This window comes from Cricetulus griseus, chromosome 3, assembly GCF_003668045.3.
Source record: "Cricetulus griseus strain 17A/GY chromosome 3, alternate assembly CriGri-PICRH-1.0, whole genome shotgun sequence".
Taxonomy (NCBI): Eukaryota; Metazoa; Chordata; class Mammalia; order Rodentia; family Cricetidae; genus Cricetulus; species Cricetulus griseus.
Window position 1 is genome coordinate 112920561 of NC_048596.1, and position 16306 is coordinate 112936866.

Here is a 16306-nt window from a genome sequence, read left to right on the forward strand (position 1 = left end):
GACGGTTGTAAGCCATTATGTGGTTGCTGGGAATTGAACTTGGGACCTCTGGCAGAACAGCCAGTGCTCTTTCCTCTGAACCATATCTTCATCCCTTGATTGTAGTTCTTTAAGAGGCTGTTAGAATTTCATTATGAATCTATCTGCACCTTGGCTTTTTTAGTCAGAATTCTTGTATTACTGTTTCAGCTTCTTATTTATTACTCACCCTTTTAAGCTGTTGATTTCCTCTTGGTCAAGCTTTAATGGCTCAGATGATTCTATAATATATATTCATATGAATAAAGAAATTTTCTTTGGGATATTATGACAATCAGTGTTGTGATTTGAATTGGAATGGTGCCCATAAACTCATGTGTTTGAATTCTTGATCATAGGGAGTGGCACTATTAGTAGGTGTAAGTTCATTGGAGTAGGTGTGGCCTTGTTGGAGGAAATATATCACTGATGGGGTGGGTTTTGGGGGTCTCATATGCCTCAAACTATTTCACACAGTTTCCTGCTGCTGCCTGCAGATCAAGATGTGTAACTCTCAGCTCCTTCTCCAGCACTGCCTGCATACTGCCATTCTTCCCACCATAACAATAATGAACTAAACCTCTGAAACTGTAAGCCAACCCCAATTAAATGTTTTCCTTTGACAGTGGCTGTGGTCATGGTGTCTCTTCACAGCAATAGAAACCCTAAGACAATGAAGTATAGTTTCTTTAAGGGTTTTGTTTGGTTTGGCTTGATTGGTTGGTTTTTAGAAACAGGGTTTTTGTGTGTAACTTTGGAGCCTGTCCTGGAACTTACTCTGTAGACCAAGCTAGCCTACAATTCATAGAGTGCTGAAATTAAAGGAGTGTGCCCAATTAAGTATTATTTTATAATATTCTGAACTTTTTATATCTGTTGTAACGTTTCTCTGTTCATCTCAGATTGTTATTATGAGTCTTCTTCCTTTTGATTAATTGGGCTAAGGGTCTATTAATTATCTTTTCAAAAATATACAGTTCTTAAAGTTTTCAATTTCTTAATTTGTCTTATTGTTATGTTCTAATTTTTATTATGTCTTGAAAACTACTTTACTTAGGTTTGATTTGCTGTTTTTCCAAATTCTTGAGTTAAATCATTCAGCCATTTGTGCTCTTTGTGAATTTTTAGATGTAGGTGTATTCAACTATAAATTGCCCTCTTAGGACAGCTTTTAATGTGTCCCATAGGGGGTTTTGTTGTGTTTTCATTTAATTGAAAGTGTTTTTTAATTTCTTTTTTGATCTATCTTTTGCCCCATTTATCATCAGTGATGTGTTTAATCTCCAGGAGTTTGTGTAATTACCAGAGATTCTTTTGCTGTTGACTGTAAGCTTACTATATTTTAGTCAGATGATATAATTTGGTTTCTCTCTATTGATTTTGTGTTTCAGCATGTGGGCTATTTTAGAGAGGCTTCTATAAATTCCAAACATATATTCTTCATGTTTGAGTAGGATCTTCTATAGATATCTGTGGAGAGCCACAACCCTAAGATGGTGCCTGGCTGGATGCCAGGTAGTCCGAGCTTAGCTGTAAACAAGCCTTATTTGGAAGTGCTTGAGGCATCTGGCACGCTTCCTCCTTCTGTGGCCTATCCGGGATTGCCAGATGGCATGAGCTGATTGGGCACTGAGCATCTACTTAAGGGCTTGCGGGGGCTGGGAGAAGCGAGAAGCTGATGTACAAGGTTCCTGAATAAACTGCTTGAAGAAGAGTCGTGGTCATGTTTCTCTCGCTGATAGAGATAGACGCGACAAGTGGTGGCCCGTACAGGGAACCTTCGAGGATGAACGGCTCAGAACTTCCTGAAGTCAGGGCAGTCGACTGGTAAGTCCCAGGTAAGTTGGGACCAAGCTAAGGACCTCGGTAAAGAGGCAATAAGGTCTCTGGTGAGGAGCAACAAAGTTCTGGGATTCAGACAAAGCAGAGGTAACCAAAAGTGAAAGTATGGGAACTACAATGTTGCAACCAATTTTCATTGCTCTTCAAGAGCTGTTACAGTCTAAGGGTTGGAAATTAAAGAAAAGTACTTTAGAGAGATTTATCCAAGAGGTTGATGTGGTAGCCCCCTGGTTTGCTGATTCCAGTAATTTAACCACCAGCTGCTGGGATAAGCTTGGGAAAGACCTAGACTTTGCTTGGGGTCAGGGGACAGTGAAGCCCGGGACAAGACCAATTTGGAGGCTTGTTTGCAGTTGTTTGGAAGATCAGAGATGTTGCAGAGCCGTTGAGAAGGGCCAGGAAGTGCTAGAACAGCTGAAAGAGGAGCGGTCCACTAAGTCAGAAAAGGAAAGTATTGAGGAAAGTTCAGAGGGGAGTAGCTCAGACGCAGAAGAGGAACTAGAAATGCTAGCAGAAAAAATGGAGAGGGCATCTTTGCGGAAGCGTTCAGGGTCCCGAGAGGTGGAGCCAACTGCTCCAGGACCGCCTCCTCCTCCGTATAACATAACTTCCTCTCCCGGCAGCTCTGGGGGGCAGTCCTTTTGCCTGGAGGTATGGAAGGAAGTGAGACATGAGTTGTGTTATCCTGTCACAGAATAACTCGGGCAGCGCTATCATGAGCCCCTTGATTTCAAAAGGATTACCTGGAATACAGAGGAGCCAGTTTGGGTTCCTCAGTGGCCTCTCTCCTCTGAAAAGCTTGCCACGGCCAAATCTCTAATTCAAGAACAGTTAAGGTTAGGGCATATAAAACCCTCTGTTTCTCCCTGGAATACACCTATTTTTGTGATAAAGAAAAAGTCAGGGAAATGGAGGTTATTACATGATTTAAGGGCTATAAATAAACAGAAGCAAGTCATGGGGCCTGTGCAGCTTGGTTTACCGTTGCTGTCAGCCCTACCCAAGGATTGGCTCATTATTGCAGTGGATATAAAAGATTGTTTTTTCTCCATACCATTATGTGTGCAGGATAGTGTTAGGTTTGCTTTTACTTTGCCCTCCATCAATCATGAAGAACCTGATTTGCACTATGAGTGGGTAGTGCTTCCCCAGGGCATGGCTAATAGCCCTTCTATGTGTCAGCTTTTTGTGAGTCATGCTATTGCTCCCGTCAGAGAGAAATATCCTTCTTAAGATGCGTCCATTATATGGATGACATCCTTTTAACTTGCAAAGATCCTAAAATATTACATCTGGCATATGGAGATCTGATTAAAATACCAGAAAGAAAGGGATTATATATAGCACCAGAAAAGGTCCAGCAGGATAGAGTCATTAATTATTTGGGAGCTATAATAAATGAGGACCGAATTGTTCCACAAAAGATAACACTTAGGGTAGATATATTACAAACTTTGAATGATTTTTCAAAAATTATTAGGAGATATAAATTGGATCCAACCATTTTTGAAGCTTTCTAATCAAGAATTAAGGCCTTTATATGATATCTTAATTGGCAATCCTGATTTGAATTCCTCTCGGGTGTTAACTGATGCAGCCTGAGTAGCCCTGCAAAAGGTGGACCAGAGCTTGAGCACAGCTTCCTTAATGCAGTGCATTCCAAATCAGCCCATTTGGCTGTGTATTCTGGCAACCGTTTGACAGCCTACAGGAGTGCTATGGCAGGGAACACCACTGTTGTGGATCCATCCCAGAAGCTCAGTGAATAAATCAGTAGAGCATTACCCCACCAGTGTGGCTATGCTCGCCTTGATGGGGATTCAACAGTGTTTACAGTATTTTGGATGTCAACCTGATGTGCTCGTTACTCCTTATTCTGCTGCTCAAATAAAAGTTTTAGTCGCATCTTTGGATGAGTGGGCAATTCTAAAGTGCAGCTTTGATGGGGATATAGATAATCATTATCCTAAACATCCTATGTTAAATTTCTTTAAAGAGCACCCAGTAATTTTCCCAAGAGTGACTCATAAAGAACCTATTAAGGGTGCTGTGAATATTTTTACTGATGGATCCAAGACTGGGTGTGGTGCTTATGTAATTGGGGACAGCACCCCAGTTGTTTGTCAATTTATACCAGGATCACCTCAAATAGTGCAATTCCAAATAGTTCTTGAAGTGTTTAAAAGGGTCCCTGAGGCCTTCAATTTGATCTCAGATTCTAATTATGTGGTTAATCTAGTTAAGAATTTAGAAGTCGCTGGAAAAATAAAGGTAAATAGTCCCATTCAAAATTATGTGAACCAGCTACAAGAAATTATTTGGAAGCACTCGAAACCCTCTTATATTCAGCATATTAGAGCGCATACTGGTCTGCCTGGAGCAATTAGTGAAAAGAATGATTTAGTGGATAAATGTACCAGAATGAAGTTTGCATTCGCCTCCCTTCCATTGGATAGAGCTCAACAATTTCATTCACAATTCCATGTTAATTCTAAAACTTTGCAATGCCACTTTGGTATATCCCGTGTTGCTGCTCGTGATATAGTTAAGGTTTGTAAGGATTGTGTTACTTTCCTACATCCTCCAGCTTGGGGAGTAAATCCTAGAGGATTGACTCATCTTAAGTTATGGCAAATGGATGTTACTCATATTCCTGAATTTGGGACATTAAAATATGTGCATGTATCTGTGGATACCTGTTCTGGAGTGTTACATGCTACCCCCTTAAGTGGGGAAAAAGCAAGGAATGTAATTGCCCACTGCTTGGAAGCTTGGGCTGCATGGGGCATGTCATAACAACTGAAAACAGATAACGGACCAGGGTATACCGCTGTATCCTTTTCTGCCTTTTGCAAGCAAATGCATATAGATTTGAAGCATGGACTTCCTTATAATCCTCAAGATCAAGGTATTGTTGAACGAGCTCATCGAACCTTGAAGGAATGTCTAATAAAACAAAAAGGGGGAATAGGCCAAGGCCGCACCCCAAGGAAAGAATATCTTTAGCTTTATTGACTCTTAATTTTTTTCAACTGGATGTGGATGGGTGTTCGGCTGCTGGTCACCATCATAGTGCCCTTCCCTGTACTAAGGGATTGGTAAAATGGAAGGATGTCATTACTGGACTGTGGAAGGGTCCTGACCCTGTGCTATCATGGGCGAGAGGGTCTGTTTGTGTTTTCCCGCAGGATCAATCAGAGCCGGTATGGGTTCCAGAAAGGCTGACAAGAAGAGTCCCTGCCTCTGAGGATGGCGAAAATCATAAGCAGACCAATGTACCTGATGCTGACGATCATGACGGTGATGCTGATCAACAAGATGACAGCAGAACCCCGATGGGGGATTCTGTCAGTGTTCCCGAAACCACTGCCAATCAGACATTCTGCTCAAGTTTTCCCTAGATTTTTTTAGTAGCAATTTGAGTTTAAATTTACCTTTTTTGCCTTTAGATAAGGATATTAGTCCTGTGGAGGGTAATGTTAGTTTTGGTTTGCCAGGGAATTTGTGCTTTTTTATAGTTAGTAATATTAGTCAGAATAATGATGGGTGCCCTGGGAGGAATGCTTATCCTTGTCAGTATCATTGCTTTATGGTGTATCTGCAGGATGAGGGTTTCACAGAGGAGAAGTAATGCCATGATTGCACAAGCCTTCGCAGCCTTGGAGGCAGGGCAGTCTCCTCAGGCTTGGTTAACGGTACTCAAAAGCTAAGTAATTACTTCCTCCACACAGGTTGTGAGACGTAGTACTGCACATGAAGTGTGAACTTCATGAAGGGCAAGTCTGATTGCATATGGGTTGGTATCGTAATCCCATCTCTGACAAAAGATACCGGACTGGTGTGGCACCAGCTTGGCTGATACCTAGGCATGGGGCCATTACATTGTCTCTTGTTTTCAGAGATCAGACCCCTACCCTTACCTGTTGTGCTATAAAATAAAAAAGGGGGAACTGTGGAGAGCCACAGCCCTAGGATGGTGCCTGGCTGGATGCCAGGTAGTCCGAGCTTAGCTGTAAACAAGCCTTATTTGGAAGTGCTTGAGGCATCTGGCATGCTTCCTCCTTCTGTGGCCTATCCGGGATTGCCAGATGGCATGAGCTGATTGGGCACTGAGTATCTACTTAAGTAGCTTGCGGGGGCTGGGAGAAGCGAGAAGCTGATGTACAAGGTTCCTGAATAAACTGCTTGAAGAAGAGTCGTGTTCGTGTTTCTCTTGCTGGTCGAGATAGACGCAACAGATATCTGCTAGGTGCATTTTATGTATAATGTCCTTTAATTCCAATGTTTCTCTGCTATCTTTTGTCCAACTGACTTGTGTATTAGAGAGAGGGGAGTATGAAATAGCCTTTGATTACTGAGTTGGAGTTCATCAGTATCTTTCATTTCTTTAGAATGCTTTTAATAAAACTGAATGCACCAGAGTTTGTGGTGTGCTTTAGTTACTTTTCTATTATTGTGATAAGACATCATGAGCAACACACTTCATGGAAGAAACAGTTTATTTGAGGCTTAAAGTTCCAGAGGGTTAGAGGCCATGGCCATCATGGAAGGAACATAACATCAGGCAGGTAGATATGGTGCTCAGATAGTAGCTGAGAGTTCACATCTTGATCCACCAGCATGAGGCAGAAAAAAGCTAACTAATTGATTCAATACTTTTGAAACCTTAAAGCACACCCCCAGTGATGCTCCTTTGTCGATAAAGATTATACTGCCTAATCCCCTCCAAGCAGTTCCACCAACCTGGGATCATGAATTCAAATATATGAGCGTATGGAAACTATTCTCAATCAAACTACCACATTCCATTCCCCAGGCCCTATTGGCTTATGGCCATATCATATGCAAAATGCATTTAGTGCAACTTCAAAAATCCTCATAGTCTTTTACAGCCTGCTTAATACTGCTTAAAAGTATGGAGTCTTTTTCAAGATTCAAGGCAATATCTTAACTACAGTCTTTTTTGAGATTCAAGGCAATATCTTAACTACAAACACCCATAAAATCAAAATAAGAAGAAAATATCACAATTACAACATATGGCGGGACAGAATATATATTATCATTGCAAATGGGAAGAATGGAGACATAGTGAGGAAATAATAAGTCTTGCTTAGCCAAAGCAAGAGTGAAACTCAACAGGGAAATCTCCAGTTAGGTGTCTGATGTCAAAGAGTTTAGATGGCTCCCCACTTCAGGATTGCTGCTTGCAACACACTTCTCTCTCTCTTGGTCTAGTTCTATTCCCTGTCCATAGCTCTCCTTGTCATTTGCCTCATAGCTCTGGCATCTCAAACATCTTGGGATGTCAAACTCAATCCAGGTTTCACTTTCACAGCATCACACAATGGTCTTCTGGGGATTCCACGCTGGAACTCCCCTGCTACACACCTCTGATGCTCTCCTTAATCACTAAGGGAAGTTCCACAACTCCTTTACTCATGCGTCCTTCATGACATGTGGATGACACCACCAAGTTCTACTGCTTGGTATGACACCTGGCCCCTTTGCGTCACATTTGTATAAACTTTGCTTTGTGGTTGCTTTTTTGTTATTTTGATGCTTTATTTTCTAATTCAACTTTTTATTGATTCTTTGTGGATTTCACATCATGCATCTCCATCTCATTCATTCCCCTTCCCCCTACATCTGCCCTCCACCCCTGCAACAACTCCCTCAAATGAAACAAAATAAATTTTTAAAGAAAAGAAAAATCTCTGTCATGGAAGCTGTAGTGTGTGACACAGTGAGTCACACTGTAAACCCTTTTATCCATAGATCTTTACTTGCATGTGTCCTTTGCAATGAGTCATTGGGCTGGTTTGAGACGTCTGGTTTCTGCTACCCTATTGATGATGGGCCCTCACTGGGACCCCTCCTAGATAGCCTGTTGTTTTCCTGTGTCATGGAGATCCTGCAGCTTTAGGTCTGCAAGACGTTCCCCTTCATTTGCTCCAGCAGATCATAGATGGGGTAGATGTTGAAGTGAGCTAACTCAATGGGCATGGCTGGTTGCTGGATTGGTCAGCAATCCAAGTGCTGGGATTAAACACACACACACACACACACACACACACACACACACACACACACACACACACACACACACACACAAGCTACACATTCCAGGCTTTAAAAGTACCTATCAGGTATATGGAGGAAAATAAGTGAAAAAAGATCATTGAAAGACAGAAGAGTTGTGGATGATAATGGCACAACTATGAAATCACGGGATTAACAGTAGGTTCAACATGAGACATGAAGAAAGAAAATCAAGTATGAAATATTAATGGATACAGGTTATATTGACTCAGGCACTACTACAAAAAGGAGTGAGAGTCAGTCGGTGATTGAAATCTCACTTAGCAGGTGAATATTGACTACTAGAATATTTTAGCTTTATTTTCAAACATCTTGTTTCTTCCTTTTTAAAAAAAAAAAACTTTAAACTGAAGCTTAAGAAGTATTCTTTTTCCCAGAAAGTTTTATCCCAGATTATATGTGTAGAGAGTTCCTACATGGACTTAACAAAATCATGTAGCACTTGGTGTCAAAGGTGCAGCCCTAAAAGTGAGATGGAATAGTAGCAGGAATACTGTCCCCTTCATGGTAGATAGGTGAAGAGAAAGGTGGTCCAGATCCCTATGGGATACTACCATACTAAGTAGCAACATCTTGTCTTCATGAAATGTACCAAAAAGATTACAGACTACAAAAAAACACAATGATGCTTCCCAGATCCTGGGACTCCACAGAGCCCAACATACAACATATGACAATGAGTGCCTCCTTGTAGCATACAACGGTTATATAATCATGTTCAGACTGCTCATCTATATTAGTAAATTCCAAAATGATTCAGTTGTAGCAGATAGTGCACTTAACACAAGTTAAAGTACTCCTGATACCAAAAGATTCCTCATCCTTCCCCCTGGAGCAACAATCCCAGATGCAAAAACCACAGTGGTAGACTTCACCAAGGAAATGGGAAAATGTCACAGTAAACACAACTCTAATTCAGTCCAAGGAAAGTGGGGAAGAAAAGCTAAGGTGGCTGCTTTCTGACTATGGCAGAAAATAGCAGCAAATGACCTTGCAGGTGTAAGTTTTCAGAGAGGGAAAAGAGCAGGTCTGTGTTATAATGGGCTAGGAGATAGGGACTAAGGGAGAAGGGGAAGGAGACAAGGAAAAGGAGGAAGGGGTATTTATCCTGGAGGGACAAAGGACTGCTGCTGGATAGAGAAGAGGAATATGTGGCATTAAGCAAATAGAAATTTATAAAGGTAAAAGGGGAAAACTTGTGTTAAGTGTTTAATTTTAATTGGGCATGTTAACTAGGTGAACTAAAGGGGGCTTCTGATTGCTGGACTTCAGTAGTCAGCCTTAGGAGGAAATGGCCAATTAGGCATATAATCTGTTTTTGTTTTTTTTTTGTTTGTTTGTTTGTTTGTTGCAAGGCAGAAGGAATGAGGAAAGAAGGGCAAGGCCTGCCAGAGCTACATGCTTGGGTAAGTTGGTGTCCTTTCAAGTTGGCAACTCCCAAAATCTTTGTGCTACTTTACCCGCAGAATATTTTGGAGACAGAACCAATCATATGTTGAAGGTTATGTGTTGTTGTTTTCACTTATTTTACTTTATCATGCATCAGATGTCGGTTGGTTGGTTGGCTGGTTGATTAGTTTTACTTTTGTGTTTTACTTTTTGTTTTGTTTTTGTTTGTTTTCTTGCTGTTGTTGCTGGTTTCATTTTTTTGAGACAGGGCTTCTCTGGGTAGCCCTGGCCATCCTGGAACTCTCTCTGTAGACATGGCTGGCTTCAAACTCGGAGATCCACGGGCCTCTGCCTCTGGAGTGCTGAGATAAAAGGAATGCTCTACCACTGCCCTTAAGTGCCTATTTTTTTGGTTTGATTTTTTTGTAATATTCCATCAGTAGACTTTATGTACTGTGATTAAATACATATTAAGTTATTTACATCTTAGAGCTAAAGAATTGTTCCACTAAGTATTCTGTCTGTTCCAAGTAGAAATCTGATATGAATCTACTTTGTACTATAAATCTGAGACTGATTTATCCTACTTTTAAAAGGCATCTTTAAATGCTTATATCTTGTATAATTTTCACATACAAGAGCTGATTTTTATTTATTTTTAAATTTTTACTACATTTAGTTCATTTTTTACTTAAAGTTCCTACTGTAGGCTTTGTCTTGAATGTGCAAGACCATTTGGCATCCATAGAAGTTCCTGTATTCCTCTGGTAGTTTAGCCAGTGTTTTCAAAGCTCTGTCCAAGATTTGCAAAACTCTGGATGCTGATACAGGGTCTTTGTTTGCCATAGGTATCTATTTAGTCATAGCATTATGATGGAAGGTGCTTCCAAAAGACATTCACTCCCACTCCAAACTCTTAAGAAATTGCATTATGGAACCATAAAGGAGGTAAGAACAGAACATCAACAGCTTCAAGGGAACACTCATACCTCCTCACCTCAGGGAAGAGTGGGTATTTATCCAGGTCAGGGCTGTCAATATCCAGCACTTCTGATTTAGAACCTGATAAATATAAATAGTGTGCATCTCGAGGATTGAACAGTGTAACTCGCTTCTTTCCTGTCACTTGTATTAAAAAGTTATCCGTTACATCATAGTGAGTCCAGAGTTGCAATCCAGGTGAACTCATTTGAAAAACACTGGAAAAGAACTGCTCCTCTTCAAAGAATATTGGAAACTTGATATCTCCTCCTAGTGATGGAAACTGCTGTCTGATATCTGCAACATCCTTGAATCTTCTCTGAAAGACAGTAAATAGTATTTCTCATCCCTTTCTACTGATGCCCCCTGGTGGCCATATATTGCTCATGACTGGATCCAGTAAATAAAGGAAATTCTAAAGGCACATGTGAAGCCGTCTGTTTAACTGATACTTCAATGTACACTGTTTTTTGTTTTTAGGCAGATTTTTTTGGTTTTTCAATCTGTAGACCAGGCTGGTCTCAAACCACCTATTTGTTTTTGATTGAGAGATAGGAAGAAGGATGTGAAGAAACTTGGAGGAAAGCATATTCAGATTATATTGTATAAAAGATTTATTTCCAATATAAGAAAATTTTATAATTGATAATTTGTCTTCTAATTTACAATTTTTTATTGATGTGCTTTGATTAATGGCAAAGGAACAAATTTACCCATTTTTTAAATAAATACTAATAGTTTCACATAACTTAACAAGCATAGCATCCACTTTAATTGGCATCAAATACATAGAGAAATCATGTTTTTTGCTTGAGTTATTGTGTGTAACAGATTCCTCTGAGATTTATTCATTCTAGCCTACAGGGAATCTTATAGGAAAGGAAGGTAAACAACTCAAACAGATTTAGGAAATCCCTGAAACTGACCAGATTCACTAGGCCCCTCCCTGCCAGAGTCAACAAGCCAAGACACTGAGCATCACTCTCAGACAAGTCAAGCTGCCACGAAGATTGAGAACAGACCAGCTTCTTGAAAGAAGCAGAAACCAGCCAGGCTTCCTGGAAGAGGTTTAAACTGAGTCACTTGAAAAGGACACTCTTCAACCTGTTGAGCTGTCTGCAGGCTGCTCAATGTACCCCAGCATCCCAGCTTTTGTAATCATGCCACCCATGCTGGGATAGGCTTTGTTGATGCAGCTGTCTTTTAATTATTTCTGCTCCTGTAAGTAATCCCTCACCCGCACTCCTGTAGGAAACCCTAATAAAACTCATTCATTTACCAAGTTGTACTTCAGTGGTGTCTATACTTTGTAATGTCCTGAGCTTCCTATTGAAAGATTTTAGTTTGCTGAGAGAAAAAGTTTTGAAAGATTTTAGTTCACAGAGAAAAATTTTCCCACAGGCCCAGGACAAGGAAGTTAGCCCCAACCCGAGGGCAGACAAACAATCCTTTTTGGGACTTTTCAGGGTACGTTCTGTGGTTTTTCCTTTGTAGAAAAGCAGGTCACACCTGGGTGGCCACTCTAACATGAGATCATACTTAGTAATCAATCACTTTGTGCCCCTTGCCTATATGCTGATCTGCGGTTTTTTCCTATATAAGGAGATTGCACCCTGTGCTGGAGTGTGCAGATTCCCCACCCGAATGCGCATTTGTTCAATAAACCCTCTTACTTTTGCAGCTCTTGGTCTGGTTTCTCAGTCTCAGGGGCTCCTCGGGATCCTGAGGCCCTTAGGGGTCTGGGGGTCTTTCACTATCTGGGGTAAGTAGACATGTGTTTCATCTCCCCAGGAAAAGTTTTGTTACACCACAGTTATAAAGAATAAAGTAAAAGAAGTTACCAACAGTAAATAGTATGTTTTTTTCCCAGACCTTACCACTTTGTATGCAGTAAGAGTTGTGATTCTAGGTTTGGAAAAACACCCCAGGAAGGAAATGCTGACTACTGTTTTGTTTGATTGCTTTTGTTGTGTGTGTGTGTGTGTGTGTGTGTGTGTGTGTGTGTGTGTGTGTGTGTGTGTGTGTGTTGGTTTGGTTTTTTGAGACAGAGTTTCTCTGTATAACTTTGGAGCCTGTCCTGGTACTGACTCTGTAGACCAGGCTGGCCTCAAACCCAGAGAGATCCACTTGTCTCTGCCTCCCAAGTGTTGGGATTAAAGGCGTGTGCCACCACCACCCAGATGACTGCTGTTTTGATTGTATTCCATGTTCAGTGAATGAGATTGCCAATCAGATGGGTAAGTACGTGCCTTGTGGATAAAACTCTCCATGGTTGTCCCATGTTCCTCAATCCATCCAGGAGGCATAAAAGGCCCTAAGAAAGAACAGAAGTAGAATAGATTCTTATTTTAGTTACACCGTGTTTTTTACCTTGAAAAAGCATGTGCTCTATCTCTTCAAATAGTCTTTAATTCACTTCTCTATACACAATTAAAATGTGGTTTCCTCAAGAAAATATCTTTCTTTCATCCAGTTTTCAAGACAGCCTTAATTAGTAGCTTTCACTCCATGATATAGAATGGGCAGTATTGCAGGGGAGACAAAAACAGCATGAACTAAAGTTAATGCTATAGATTTTGTGGGTTCAGTGATGTACTCATGGTCTTGAAATTCCATATGAGGTAATATTTATAGTTCTTAAAAGAATTTCCTACAATTCCTCACAAAGAAAAGAGTGCTGGAACTTGATCAGATGAGTGGGGTATGGTATAAATTCAGCCAGGATAAGTATAAAAATAGCACATTTTTACTTTGTATAATACTCAAGTAACTAAAAACGAGAATTATTATAAAAACAGATAACATTGAGATAAAGTTTGGATCATAGTACAGAAAACCTGTACTGATGAATTTTGTATACCATGGTTACTAGTTTGGAAATACTTCAATTTATAGCATAAAATTTTAATATTTTATTCACATCTCTACTGCAGAATTTCTAACTTGTTTCTTATGGTTGGCATATAGCTTAACTCCACAGAATACTCAGTCATATTTAGATTTTGTTTTGAAATTCATTAACACTGACAATATAACTTTCCATGTATTTACTATATCTACTTTATATAGATTTCATATACTGACATGTATGTAACCCATATGACCCATTTACAGAGAAGAGTTTGCCTGGCCCAGCAACATCAACTCTATACTACATGCTTATGGTTATAGAAATATATTTCTCAAAAACCTTAAGGTTACTGCAGAGATGGAGAGGAAAAGTTACACAATCTACAACTGAAATGTGGGTTTAACCTAAAATTACTTTATATTCAAGTATATATCAAATGTATTTATATAGAGAATTTAAAGGACTGGATTTCCATGTTAGAGGGATTCATTACAAACTAAAAAAGGAAAAATAATCCACAATGAAAATTGAAGTTAGGAAATACAATGGCAAGAAATTTCAAGAAAATAAAAGACAAACGGATATGAGATAAATGAGATTAAGTAAATTCTTTTAAAAACTAATAGACTCATTAGTATTCAGTAAGATATGCCAAGAATAGAACTATTGGAAGACCAGTGAATATCAGTTCTTAAACGGGGTTATTTATGTAGAGACACAGAAAACCCATGAGAAAATATAAGACATTTGAAAATGTGGATAAAATACACAAATTGGCAAGAAAATAAGTTTTTAAAATATCCTGACAAATATGAAAAACATTTAGTGTCATGTCTACTAAATAATTTGAATCCACAGCTTAAACTTTTCCTAAAATTTTTATTGATTAAGAATTACATCGATGAATTTTGTAAGCATTAGAGTAAATGACTTAATTCCCTCAGAAAGATGGGAGAACACAAGACATTGTTATTAGAAGAGAGAAATGTTATTCTTATGAAGAAAAGCAATCACTGAAAATGAACTTCACATGACGCTGCCCTTCTTTGACTAAGATCACACATCCCATTCAGAACTGAAACACACTTTTTGCAATTCTCTCCATTTACCTGCAAATTTCATGGTTACATTTTCTTTTCAGCTGAGTAATAGTCCTTAGTGTGTACACACCTCCACTTTCCTTATCAGTTTCTCAGTTGATGGACATCCAAGTTGATCTCATTTCCTGACTATTATGAATAAAGCATCAGTGAACACAGATATGCAAATATCTCTGTGTAGTTGGAAGTTTTTGTGTGTGTTGCCTGACCCTGCTGGACTGGTTTCTCTCCCACCCATTAGTCCCTGAAGCACTTATGAAATAATCACTCAGAGGCTAATATTAAATATAATTGCTTGACAGATGGCCCAGGCTTCTTATTGGCTAGCTCTTACTTCTTAAATTAATCCATTTCTAATAATCTGTGTATCACCACATGGCTGTGGCTTGCCGGTAATGTTCTGGCATCTTACTTCCATGGCAGCTACATGGCGTCTCCTTGACTCTGCCTTCTTTCTTTCTCTATCTTTGTTTGAATTTCCTACCTAGCTATATTCTGCCCTGTCATAGGCCAAAACAGCTTTATTCATCAACCAATAAAAGCAACACATATTCTCAGCATACAAGAGGACATCTCACATCATATCCCCTTTTTGTCTAATTAAAAAGGAAGGTTTTAAATTTAACATAGTAAAATTATATATAGCAAAACAGTTATCAAGCAAGAATTATAGTTACAATATTTAGTCTATTTGCATTTGGCAAAACTACTCTATAATCTATCCTATCTTTGTAAGTTTAAAGTTTTATAACTAATATATCTTTTATCATAACTAAGGAAAACTATATATAACTATCACTATCTAATATATAACTATAACTATTCTAATTTTTATAACTGTCTTCAACTCCATCAATGACCCCAGAGGATATAATATCACCTAAGTAAACTGGAAGTGCATTGTAAGCTACTTCAAACTCTAGAAATGGCAGAGATATCTGGCTGCCTGGATTACATTTTTAAATGAGATGCATGAGCATACCTTAAACAATATATATATATATATATATATATATATATAAAGAAAATTGACCTTAAATTTGTATCAATATACCAAAATCCATACCAATGTAAAGGTATTGATTTCTATATCATCTCTGTGATAAAAAAAGTCTTTTGAGTATATACCTAAGAGTTGGGTTATATGATAGGTCTATTTTTTTATTTTATTTTTTTTATTTTATTATTAATTCAAGTTAGGGAACAGGCTTGTTTCACATGTAAGTCCCCTCCCTCTCCCTCCCCTCACCCCCATCCCTCCTCCCCCACCTCCAACCTACCCCCCACCCCATCCATCCACCACTCCCCAGGCAGGGTAGGGCCCCCAACAGGGGCTCCACAAAGTCCACCAAATCTTCCTTGCTGGGCCTAGGACCCTCCCCATGTGTCCAGAGACAGAGCGCATCCCTTCACATGGAATGGGCTCTCAAAGTCCCCACACACACCAGGGGAAAACGCCAGTCCACCTCCGGAGGCTCCCCGGAGTGCAGGGGACTCCCCATTGGCATCCATGATCAGGGGGCTGGATCAGTCCCGCACTGGCCTCCCAAACAGCGTCTGTGGTCGATTTGCTTTCCCTTTTTCAGGCCAACTTTTTCTGTGGGTTTCTCCAACCTGGTACAGACCCCTTCGATCTTCATTCCTCCTTCTCTTCAACTAGGTTCTAGATTTCAGCTCAGTGTATTTCTGTGGATGTCTGTCACTGCTTCCATCAGCCACTGGATAAGGGTCTAGGATAGCATAGAGAGTAATCATCAATCTCATTCTAGGGGAAGGGCTTCTAGGCTATCCTCTCCTCCACTGCCCGGATTGTCAGATCGTGTCATCCTTGTAGGTCTCTGGAGATCTCCCTAGTTCCAGATCTCTTCTCGGACCTATAGTGGCTCCCTCTGATATGGTATCTCTCATCCTGATCTCTCTCCTCTATTCTTCCCCCTACTCAATATCTCTGCTCCTCCATTCCCTCTCCTCTACTCTTCTTCTTGTGCTGTTATTGTGGCAGCACACTCTCCCCTACCTTCAT

General features: G+C 39.8%; 1 long non-coding RNA gene and 1 pseudogene across 1 annotated transcript; one reads left to right on the top strand and one right to left on the bottom strand.

Annotated features, from left to right (window-relative positions):
• The first annotated feature begins 1707 nt into the window (after positions 1 to 1707).
• Positions 1708 to 6055, top strand: LOC118238454. Its single transcript, XR_004768875.1, has 2 exons — positions 1708 to 1856; positions 5049 to 6055. It is a non-coding gene; the product is annotated as an uncharacterized LOC118238454 (long non-coding RNA).
• Positions 6056 to 10038: 3983 nt separating this feature from the next.
• Positions 10039 to 16306, bottom strand: LOC100751516 (annotated as a pseudogene).